Raw genomic sequence first — 12974 nt, forward strand, 5'->3', positions numbered from 1 at the left:
TGCTCCCTCCACACCCAGTTGCTGCCTCCACACCCAGTTGCTGCCTCCACACCCAGTTGCTGCCTCCACACCCAGTTGCTGACTCCACACCCAGTTGCTGACTCCACACCCAGTTGCTGGCAGCTTTTGGCCATGACCCAGTGAGTTTGCCCCCGTTTATTGAATAATGCACAATTTAACTCTCTGAACTGAGTAGAAATGGAAGGGGTCCCAACGGTCGGGCAGGACTCCACAAGCCATGAGGTTCCACCAACTACTCCTAAAAGAGGTTGTTGCCGAGTATGCCACAAAAACACCGCCATAAACACTAAAGGTGGTGTTATCCGCTTACACACCTTCAATGAGGCAAGATGCAGAGGTTCCCACCATATATATATATATATATATATATATATATATATATATATATATATATATATATATATATATATATATATATATATATATATATATATATATAAAGACACACATCATAAACAATATGCATATTACTGAACATTCTGAGTGACAAACATATACATTTCTTCCTTACAAATGCAAAAAAAAAATTCATTTCAACTTTTAAACATGCAGTATGTTACCAGACGTACAAACAAATAATTTTAAGACTAGGTACTCAGACAATTTGCAATAGACATTCAGACAATTCAACAAAGTTACAATCTTGGTGCAAAATTCTTATATCTCTCCAGAATATCATCAGGCTTACCGTTGTGACACATCCAAGCTATTTGCTCATGGAACAGTCCTTATCCCAGTGTTTCTATATATACATTAATCAACAGGCAATCAAGAACATAATGAGTGAGGGTGTGAGACCGTAACATACCACATAGTTTAAACTTCATTTCATTCTCATTAACATCTATTCCAGCCTTTTACCATGTCTTGGCCTAGTCATCTAAGGCGTTTACTTGAGAATACCTAGAGCATATCCACCGGGCTGTGGTGGATATGTGGGCCTGCGGGCCGCTCCACGCAACATCCTGGTGGACCAAGCTTTCACAAGTCAAGCCTGGCCTTATGCCGGGCTTGTCCAGTAGGAGAACTCCCATAACCCCATCAAGCAGGTATAGGTTCGAATCCTCATTACTGTCCCTACTGATTTTTTCCTTAAAATAATTATTACATATTAACATCATATTTTATTAGTTGTTTCTGTTTAGTCCATAAACAAATACAACCCGGCCTCTAATAGTACATTGTATTTTGATGTATAAATTCCCTAAGGCCAAAAACAGATGTACTGAACGTTACAGAGACCCGTAAAATTAACGTGATGTCCCGTTTTCTACTCGTGGGTCCTCGGTTAGGTTAGGTTCGGGCAATTTTGTACATTAGTTTTGTGACGTGAACGCTCGAGAGGATTGGATGATCAGCTACCCATTTTCCAAACAAGTTTTTTCCCCAGGTCTTTCCTAAATCTAAACTTATTCAAATTATATTCATTGTTTTGTATTTTATTCTGTGTTGATATATTTATTAATCCTATTTATTTCCTCAACATTTCAATACAATACGTTCTGTGCACTATAGTAGTCTCCATAAGACAACACAACACGAACAGTAGTCTACACCACCTTCCATAGGATAATCCATCACATACTGTAGACTACACCAGTCTACATAAGACAATGCAACACGTACTGTCGACTACAGCAGTCTACATAAGACAATGCAACACGAAATCTAGGCTACACAATCACGCTACAATGCGCTCTGTAGACTACACAACCACTGCTGCAGATACCACAAGCAATTCCGACGTTAGAGTAGTTAAATTAACACGTAACAGGTTCAACAAGGCAATGAGGCGGGGCATTATGAGCGAGACCTCATTTCCACGTAATCACTGATAGGTAGGTCATATATGTACGGTATAGGTCAAATAGGTAGTATAGGTACGATCCTTCTCAGAATAGTTCATCATGTCTATGGTCACTTAACTATTAGCGCCGAGCTCAGAAACTTTGTCTCTTTCCCCTCCCTCCTTCTCTCTCTGCATCTTTGTTTGTCTTTCTCCCTTGTACTCTCTCAGCATCTTTGTTTCTTAATCCTGCTCATTCAGTATCCTTTTCTCACTTTCTCCTGCTCTCTTAGTGTCTTTGTCTCTCCTTTCCAATATGTCAGTATTTTTGTCGTTCCCTTCTAACCTCTCACGGTATTTGTCGTTCCCCCACAACCTCTCAGCATTTCACCCTCTTCCTCCCAATTTCTCAGCATCATTGCCTCTTCCTCCTGTTTTCACAACATAATTGTCTTTCTCTCCAGTTCGCTAAACATCTTTGTCTCTCTCTCTCTCTCTCTCTCTCTCTCTCTCTCTCTCTCTCTCTCTCTCTCTCTCTCTCTCTCTCTCTCTCTCTCTCTCTCTCTCTCTCTCTCTCTCTCTCTCTCTCTCTCTCTCTCTCTCTCTCTCTCTCTACTTCTCTCTCAACATCTTTGTATCTTCCGCCTGCTACTTCAACATCCTCGGTTGCTTCTGTCCTATCTTACGCATGTCTCTTATGTATGTCGACTCATTTTAAATCATTTTCCGATCATTGTAAGTTTTCCCGATATAGTTTCTCTTTCCCTAGTTTAAGATACCGGTCTCCTCAATTAGAATAATTTTACATATAATTTCTTCTATTTGTAAAGTGGCATGTCAAGAGTCACTAGACAACGCGTTGAATTTTATTTAGTTACTGACGAAGAGACATTGGCGATGGTAACTATTAATTGGGCATTGGATTTGAATCATTGATGATGTCACTTCAATGAGACATTGGTGACTGGACATTGATGATTGAAAACTGGGAACGGTATATTCGTGGTAGAACATTGATGATGAGACACTGTAGATGAACCATTGATTTTGGTAAATACGTGATGTGAAATAAAACATTGGTGACAGTAAACCAAAAGTGATATATTGGTGAATGGACACTGATTACGAGATTTTGTTAGTTAGACAGAAATAATTGCAAACTAGCATTGGAAAGTATATGATGGGACATTGATAATGTGACGCTGAATATTTTAAACGGATTTCTGGACACTGAATGTTTGACACAGATTACTGGACGCTGAATATGTGACTCGGATTACTGAACATTGATTGTCTAATGGAATGCTGTTTCCGGGACACACATGAATGTAAACTGATGAATGAACACAGACAAAACACCGATCAACAGACACTTATGATTAAAAACTGATGACTGGACACTGGACATCTTAAATGGTCACTAATTGAGAAACACCATCAATAGTTCACATGACTTCAACACAAATACATTTTTAGCCACGGCCTAGAGTCCTTAGCAAGTATAAAATACTTGAAGCACAACTTTTAAACTCACAAGTGACTCATTTCTATCCATACTTTGACGCCCTCTGCTTGATGAACACAAGTGCAGACTCACCTTGATTAAATCAGAGTGGACGGATGCTAGGACATGCAAAGATTCACTTTACTCCAGTTTAAAATATGTGGAGACCTGGACCTAATACAATATTCTATTTGGGTTTATTCGTGTAACAATTAGGATTTACAATTTATGCAATGTGCATTCAATCTGAAAGCGTATACTAACTCAGGTTTAAAATATATATTTGAGCTGTATTTAAATTGATTATACATAATCAATAACCCTGTTGATTACCAAAAAAAAAATGTTTAATGTCGTCAGACATTTATCCCTTTTTTCATATATGATATACATATGGTGTTAGCCAGACCAGAGAGAGATGGTCAAGAAGCAGAGTTTATTATGGTCAACTATCAGGAAATTTAGTAATTGAATCGAAAGTTATTGCAGACCTCTTTACTAATTTGGTTAATAGGTGTATTCCGGTAGTTTATTGGTATGCAATTGGTCAAAACAGGAGTGTTAGAAGAAATGATAAATATGATGTTGAGGAATCACTAAATAGTGAAATTACTGAAGACTTTACATCAATAATTGGAAGACGTTATACACAGATTAAAGAATCTCTCGACTCGACTTGAGGTATCGGAACAAACTGGCACGAAAACAGGTAAACGCGGTAAACACACACACAAACACATACATCTGTATCACATCTGTACATCAGTTGATTGACAGTTGAGAGGCAGGACCAAGAAGCCAAAGCTCAACCCCCGCAAGCACAAATAAGTCAGTATAAGTAGGTGAGTACACACACACGCACTCACACACACACACACACACACACACTCTCTCTCTCTCTCTCTCTCTCTCTCTCTCTCTCTCTCTCTCTCTCTCTCTCTCTCTCTCTTAGAGTCCTAGTTACATTCTCGAGCTCTTGTTCCCACTTGTTATTGATTTCCTGGCCCACCATCTCGAATTCTAATACCATTTCGCAATTGCCCCTTCAAACACTTTTGTACTCCTGTACCATCTTGTTACAGCCCTCATTACAATCTTGGACAATTGTATTGTCTCTATTTCGCCCTGATGCATTCTTGCTCTATTGTATTTACTTATGGTACATATAAGGTTTTCTTATAGCCTGCTATACGTCTTTGAACCATTGTTCTTTCTCTCGCAATGGCCCTCGTTACGTTATCGTACTAATGTACTCATTTGTAACGTCCCTGATGTAAATCCCCGTATCTTTGTACACTCTCGTTGAAGTAAATTTTATTCGTTAGTATTCAATCAACAAATCTCTCTCGTCATATAAAGTAGTAGCTCGACTCTCCGGCAGAACGTGATGTGACCAGAATTCTACTTCGTTATGCCAAATAGGCTTATATTTGCGAAGCCTTTTATGCCAGTCATTTAAATTTCCGTTGCGTTAGGCATGCAAATAAAAGTCTTCAGTCCTTTTCCACCTGTAAGTCAGGTATTCTATCAAATTAAGCATTCTTATTTAAAAACAAAAATATAATCGGCCTAGAGGCGAGACATTGATTGTTATTGCAGATTCTAGCAGTCAAATATTTGGAGGATTAACGATTATTTTCCCTTTGGACTAGACTAATTAATTATACTGGAAAGTGTCAGCTAGAAGTAATTACTAGTGCCAAACTCATAGCAAGTATTCAATCAGTCAATTAGCGATCCCTGGCACAGACGCTTTGTTATCTGGGAAGGAGGACCGTTATTGACTAAGACAATAAATGTAGACAAAAACAGAATTTTACTGAAAATTTGAACTAATGCATTATAATTATTCCTTCCCTTATAGATAAAGGTAATCATAAGTGAACAGAACAATTCCGATCACATTCGAAGAAACGAGCAGCATTCCAAGAACCGAACAACACAGGTCACATCAATTATACACGGAACCGAACACTACAGGCCACATCTATCATTCCATGAAACGAACAGCACAGGTCACATCAGTCATACAAGGAACCGAACACTAAAGGTTACATCTATCATTAAAAGAACCGGACAGCACAGGTCACATCAGTCATACAAGGAACCGAACACTAAAGGTTACATCTATCATTAAAAGAACCGGACAGCACAGGTCACATCAATCATTTCAAGAATCGAACAGCACAGGTCACATTAATCATCTCAAGAATCGAACAGCACAGGTCACATTAATCATCTCAAGAATCGAACAGCACAGGTCACATTAATCATCTCAAGAACCGAACAGCACAGGTCACATCAATCATCTCAAGAACCGAAGAGCACAGATCACATCAATCATACAAGGAACCAAACAGTTCAGGTCACACCAGTCATCCCCAGAATAGTACCCTCACCAATGGTAAATAGACAATTATATATCGTCCTTATCAAGCATTTAAATTACTTTCATGAAGGTGTTAAAACTAATCTCTCAACATCCTTTTAAACCTTTATAACATTAGCATTCTTCTAGTTATAAAATCCTTCATAACTTTCACATCATTCCCAGCCATCTCAGTTAAATTATCATTGATGTTTTAGTCCAACAATCAATACAATCGTTCATCATCCTAAATCTTCTTGTCCCACAATAAATGTCATTAATCAGTTAATCATTCTAGATCTTTTAATATATACAAAATTCACTTAATTATATAAAAAAAGGTAACCAATTAACCAATAAAATTATTCATGCATTTATTCTATTTGTTAATATGTCAGTTGACACCACTCATCAATTGTATTAAATCCTTACACTTATTATACAGACTGTGTTTTATAAAATTTATTTATTGAATATCCTCCAATTTATATATAGCCCTTTCAGCACGATGTTTTTTTTTTTAAGATACATGCATCAGCTCTTGATACTAGCTGCTCTGTAGCATAGATTTTGAAGCCGAGTCCTGATGAAGTCACATACTAGCTGCTCTGTAGCATTGATTTTGAAGCCGAGTCCTGATGAAGTCACATACTTGCTGCTCTGTAGCATAGATTTTGAAGCCGAGTCCTGATGAAGTCACACACACTACTTGATAATGGTCCAGGACGGAACGAAACGTCGTCGTTTCTCCATCTTCTGGTGTGTGGCTTGGCCATCATATTTTCAGCCACCTTATTGTGGCTCAACTCATCTGCATAGATCTTAAAATTTGAATTATGATATTAGTTCTTAGCAATAGTTTGTTTAATTGATATTTTATTCTAAATCCTCTAGACTGTCTTAGCATTCTAATTCTCTTAATTATTCTAAACGGTTGGTTCTCATTCCAGCCTTCTTTCTTGTGTTTTCTCATATTAAAGACGTCTCATTCTCATTCATCATTTTCTCCAGATTCTCATTCCAGTGCTGCACATCAAATAGTTTAATATTTAAATACTTCAATTCTCGTATTTGTATAATAAGTTTCACTGTCTTTAATTTCCTGGTCCCATACTCTTATACGATTCTATTCCAAATTTGCTGGAATTCAGCCCCTTCTTTTGCTATTCCAGACCAGCTTTCCCATTCAAGGTCTGTTATTTCTCTTTCTGATAGTCTTTCCATGAATATTACAGACCACTTATCCCATTCAAGACCTGTTATTTCTAATACAGACCTTTGCTACTCAAGATCAACAATTTCTCTTCTAGATCAGCCTAAAAATACCAAACTGTCCATTCCTATTCCAGACAACATTCTCAGGTTAAGAACTAAAATTTATATTTCGCACTACTTTCCTTATTCAAGATGGTTCTAATTACAGAAACACTTCTTCAATTCCAAGTGAGCGTCTTTTGAGATATTAAACTCCAGCTATTCCTCTTCTTCCAAGAGTCTTACGCCTATATTATTTTTAATTAATCATTCCAGAACTCTCATTCCTTTTCCATACCTTCCACGTTCATATTTCTGTCCCAACAACAACCGGTTTCCAGCATTTTGTGTTCTCGAAGTCAGCACCTCTCACGTCCTGAGCTCAATATTTTATCCTCGCTTTGTCCAAGCCAGAGATGATGTTATCAGACATTCGCTGATTCTCAGAGATCCGTCTCCAGCACAATCCCTTGCTTCCTTCCCCTCACTTCCTTCATCTTCCTAGCCTTCTTCATCTACCTTACCTCACCTTTTCAATCACCACCTACTGTCCGCACAACCTACTGCCCGCACCACCCACTGCCCGCACCACCCACTGCCCGCACCACCCACTGCCTGCACCACCCACTGCCCGCACCACCCACTGCCCGCACCACCCACTGCCCGCACCACCCACTGCCTGCACCACTTACTGCCCGTACCACCCACTGCCCGCACCACCCACTGCCCGAACCACCCACTGCCTGCACCACCCACAGCCCGCACCACACACTGCTCGCACCACCCACTGCCCGCACCACCCACTGCTCGCACCACCCACTGCCTGCACCACCCACTGCCTGCACCACCCACTACCCGCACCACCCACTACCCGCACCGACAGTCTTTACAAGTCCTATCCTCTTACCATCATCTACATCCCTCACTTCCTCTATCATCATCTCCCGCAATCACTTCCATCACCACCTCCTCCTCCTACCTCACTCACTCACCTTCCCCATATCTTATCTCCTCACTTTTCTCCCTCAAACCTTCTAACTTAAGTTTTTTCAGGTTCAACCTTCTCTTCATGACCCAATCTCCCATCTTTCTCTCTCTCCACCCTCCCACCACTCCCCCCCGTTCTTCCCCCGCCCCCGCCCCCCAGCACGGCAAACTTTCCTAATTATGCAGCCTCATCTTCATTTCCGAAAGAGCGTCTTCAGGCTAGTTTACATTACATTTCCAACCTAAACTGCTAAAAATGAGAGCAGTTTAAGGTTAACTTCATTACCAAACGGGTTGTGAGGCTGAGCCATGTTGGGAGGTGTTATCAGATCAGGTAATGGAGAATGTACTGGAGGAATAAGCTGGAGCTTCTCCACTGTGAACACTTACAGTAAATAGCTAAAGATTTTCACAGGTAGCAGATGCTGGAGTCTTGGAGGTGTGTTGAGCGTAGAGGAAGAACGCTAGCGTGATGCAGTAGTCACTTGCTGCCCCGTCACACTCACTCTATTTCAAACTAATCGACTTTCTATAATTCTCTTCTCTGGCACACTTTGTTACCCTTCATCCTCAACCTTCGTCGCCCCACCCTCACTCTGCCGCCCATGCCCTCACGGCTCACCCTTCTCAATCTGCTTTTTTTCCATACAATCACTTACATTTACCCCATGAAGTCATTGCAGTTCCCTCACTCTACACACCATGTACAGTCACTAACACTTTACCTTACCCTACACCCCCCTGTCACCCATTACCAGTGTTGTCACCCATTACCAGTGTTGTCACCCATTACTACTGTTGTTACCCATTACCATTGCTGTCAATCATTGCCAGTGTTGTCACCCATTACCATGTTCTCACTCATTTCCATTGTTGTCACCCATTATTTGTATTGTCACCCATTACCAGTGTTGTCACCCATTACCAGTGTTGTCACCCATTACCAGTGTTGTCACCCATTACCAGTGTTGTCACCCATTACCAGTGTTGTCACCCATTACCAGTGTTGTCACCCATTATTTGTATTGTCACCCATTACCAATGTTATCACCCATTACCAGTGTTGTCACCCATTACCAGTGTTGTCACCCATTACCATTATTGTCACCCCCTTACTAGTATTGCCACCTATTACCAGTATTGTCACCCATTACCGGTGTTTTCACCTATTACCATTGTCCTCACCCATTACCATTGTTGTCACCCCTTACCAGTATTGTCACCCATTATCAATGTTGTCATCCATTATCATTGTCCTCACCCATTACCGGTGAGTGAAGCAGCACAATTATTTAAACAGCAGCAGCATTTTTTTCCAGCACATATCCTGCATTTATCGTAAACTGGCGATGAAGAAACCGTCCACTCAAACACAGGGTCACATCAATCACGTTTCCTGATTCACCCCAGTCAACAACGGTTGTATTAACGCATCAGATATTGGCTACTCGCACTTTCTCCATCGTGCTGTCATTCCAGCATTCCACATCTCGTCCTTACGAAGCACACATAACTGACACAACTCCCTACGCAAGTGAGTAGGAGCTCAAAAGCAAAGCAATCACTCAGTTTCTCAGGCAGACAGGAGGAGATAGACTGCGGTTTAGGCAACACAGGCATGGGCGGGTGTGTACCTTGTGCGCTGGAAGCGGACGAGCGAGAGTGCGTTCCAGGGCAGGCCGAGGCTACTGGTCCGACCTGCGGCACCTTCCAGGAGAGACTGGAGAGACTGGAACGCCGCCCAGTCCAGCCACCCACCACTCACCCTTGCCTCATGCGCGATGATCGTGGGAGCAGCAGCAGCAGCAGCATCGTCACCATTCGCTTGTTCCGCCTCCTCTCCGTCTGCGAGATATTTCCCGGAATATTTCCTTCCCAAAGACAATGAATGACGTATCTAAATTGAACTTGATTACTCGGCGGCTTCTGTTAACGTCCTACCCGTCTTTGTTGTATTATTCACCTCTGTGATATCTTCCTTCATATGTGTGCATCACATATGATGCACACACTGTTACCGCTTATCTGTTCTATCTGCGTTCTCACAGATGGAACAGTTCTTTGTTCCATAGTCTTTGGAATGTCTTTGGTATCATTAGTTTGCTTAAAGGGTTACTAGTGGCGGAGACTAACAATTCCTTGGTGTTACTACTGGGCCGTAATTCTGATGCTGGACCAAGGTTTTCAGCGATGAAAATTTGTGGACAGTGATGGACCATGGTGCCAGTGATGGACCATGGTGCCAGTGATGGACCATGGTGCCAGTGATGGACCATGGTGCCAGTGATGGACCATGGTGCCAGTGATGGACCATGGTGCCAGTGATGGACCATGGTGTCAGTGATGGACCTTGGTGCCAGTGATGGACCATGGTGGCAGTGATAGACCATGGTGCCAGTGATGGACCATGGTGCCAGTGAGGGACCATGGTGCCAGTGATGGACCATGGTGCCAATGATGGACCATGGTGTCAGTGATGGACCATGGTGCCAGTGATGGACCATGGTGCCAGTGATGGCCCACGGTGCCAGTGACGAAGCATAGTTTAAATGATGAGCCATGGTTCTAATTATGGACCATGCCACCAGTAATGGACCATGGTTCTAGTAATGGACCATGGTTCCATTAATGAACCATGGTTCCAGTACTGATACCATGCGCCACTGATGCAGGTAACCAACTACACCCACCTTAGGTTACACTCCACACCTACACCAACCTTTGCCACAACAACATTCACCAAACCTGCCTCATTACAAGGCAGGTTTGTAATCCCTCATACATCAGTAAAATACTCACATTGCATCTGTCCATGGATTCATTATCACATCCTTTCAAGAAATGGCCTTCAGAAACAATAAGGTTCTGTTATGAGGTAACATGTTTCCTCGGGATGTTTCGACTGCCACAAGTTAGAGAAAAGTTTGACGTGAAGAGGACCCGTAGTGAGAAATTGTAGCATAACTTCCTTGTTAGTAGTTACTGGGATGCATCATGCCTGAGCGTCTACTTGAGACAAAAAACACGTAGTTTAAGATAGGTTAGTTAGGTTATTTTGGTTAGGTAGGTTATGCCATTTTAGGATAAGTATGTCAGTTTTTTTTAGGTAAGGATAGTTACGTTATTTAAGATTAGATATACTAGGTTCGGTTAGGTTAGATTAAGTCAGGTTTAGGTTTCGGTTAGGCTAGGTTTAGCTTAGGAAAGGTTAGAATTAGTTGCGTAAGGTTAGGTTGGGCCTTGGCTATTAGAGCTACCACTGTAACTTGCTGACCTGCCAGCAAGTACACTACAATTCGGAACTGTAAACTCTCATCATTGGTTCACTGAGAAGCAGAAAACACCTCTTGCTATATACCTCTGTTCACGCTTCAGTTTCATCATTGTTCTGTTCCCGCCCAGATTGTTAGTATTTTAAAGGGGAAGTCCTTGTAAATAAACATGGGAATACGATTATCTCAAAGAAGTTGAAATAATATAAATCTTGTTTATTCATGAAATAGTTTGTTTTTCAATATTGATTCTCCTCACTTCGTTAATATTTCCATCTGTCTGTACTCTATTTCTGAAGAGAACAGTATACCCCTGAGATGTCCTCTCAGTGGTATACTGTACTCTATCTCTGAAGAGTACAGTATACCCCTGTAATGTCCTCTCAGTACTTTGTAAACCTGAGGTGTCTATGAATGCCGCACAAACCTTAGTTGTCTGTGAATGCATTTTCAATAATCTATGTCAATAAATATAGTAGAAACTGATTATAAGATGCATACAGTATAATTTTGTACTTTTCACGGTTTTGTCTCTTCCACTAAGAAGACCTTTAGTGCCTAGGGAAGAAATGTCAAGAGTCTTCTCTAGTATCTAGATTCTAAGCTCAATGAAACAAAAAGTGACACGAATCCTGCTGACCACTTTTTTCAGCTCCTCGGTAAAGCAATACCGAGGGAAAGTGCTCACAGCATGTTTTCTTCAGTAGAATGTCAGCATGTCTTCAGTAGAATGAAGATCTTCATTCTACTTTGCTCTGATGAAGGCGAATTAGCCGAAAACGCGTTAAGCATTCTCTATTTTTCACATGTGGTTATTCTTCATACTTGGATCAGTGTTTTTGTGATCATTGTTGCATATATATTATATTATATATATATATATATATATATATATATATATATATATATATATATATATATATATATATATACATATATATATATATATATATATATATATATATATATATATATATATATATATATATGAACCAATGAAAAAACATGCTACATGGACTATAGGCGTCATATCTTTCACAAACTTAAGTCTAACAAGTTGATGAGCTCCTCCAGTTCATGTTGGTGAAATTCAATAAATTCTTATCCGGATGTTCCGAGAATCTTTAGCATTTTGATCTAGATGATCAAAATGGTTCCCTGATTTTTAGTTTCTTTTTTCCTACGTGGATACTTACGCATAACCGAATCACGTGTTTTTGTTCCATTATTCTTACGTACATATATCCATACATATATAGTTACGTACATATGAATGTACGTAATTGTTAAATGAAAGTATTGCACTTGACTAACCCTCCCCGCTCTCCTAAAACAGCAATACCTTTAGCCACTTTCCCAGTTTAAGCAGAGGTATTTTTGAAAATGACACATTTGCTTGTGAATCCTGCTTTTATGTCCTGGGATTCCAATCATATAAGCTATATGATTCCAATACATGTAAGCACGATTCCAATACTCCAAACCGAACACCGAATACGTTCGGAAATACGTCGTAATGTCTGAATTTCCCAAGGGTTCTTTCGACTTCAACGTGACAGCTTTGTTGCTGTTTGGGGGATTTGGTCGGCTCATTTACTTTGTGAAATGTACCTTCGGATGAAGCCACTTTCAAGTGAAAAACTTATTCAGGCGCATACCTGAAGTTCAACAATTACAGCCCCAGCATTTTGGGCAGTGATTCATAAGGACTGCATAAGAACGAGGAAGGATTCCTGATCACTTGTATCTTATACTTATTTCGACTGTCATTGTTGTCAATAT

At 40.5% G+C, this 12974-nt stretch overlaps 1 protein-coding gene across 1 annotated transcript in view; it reads right to left on the minus strand.

Moving 5' to 3' along the window:
- The window catches only part of LOC123751214 (uncharacterized), an 81022-nt gene extending 71362 nt beyond the window's left edge, over window positions 1–9660 (minus strand). Inside the window, exon 1 of the mRNA XM_069332409.1 lies at window positions 9555–9660. The gene's annotated coding sequence lies outside the window, so the exon portion shown is untranslated. The remainder of the gene's footprint in view (window positions 1–9554) is intronic.
- Between the last annotated feature and the right edge of the window lie 3314 nt (window positions 9661–12974).

The sequence above is a fragment of the Procambarus clarkii genome, chromosome 27, assembly GCF_040958095.1.
Source record: "Procambarus clarkii isolate CNS0578487 chromosome 27, FALCON_Pclarkii_2.0, whole genome shotgun sequence".
Taxonomy (NCBI): domain Eukaryota; kingdom Metazoa; phylum Arthropoda; class Malacostraca; order Decapoda; family Cambaridae; genus Procambarus; species Procambarus clarkii.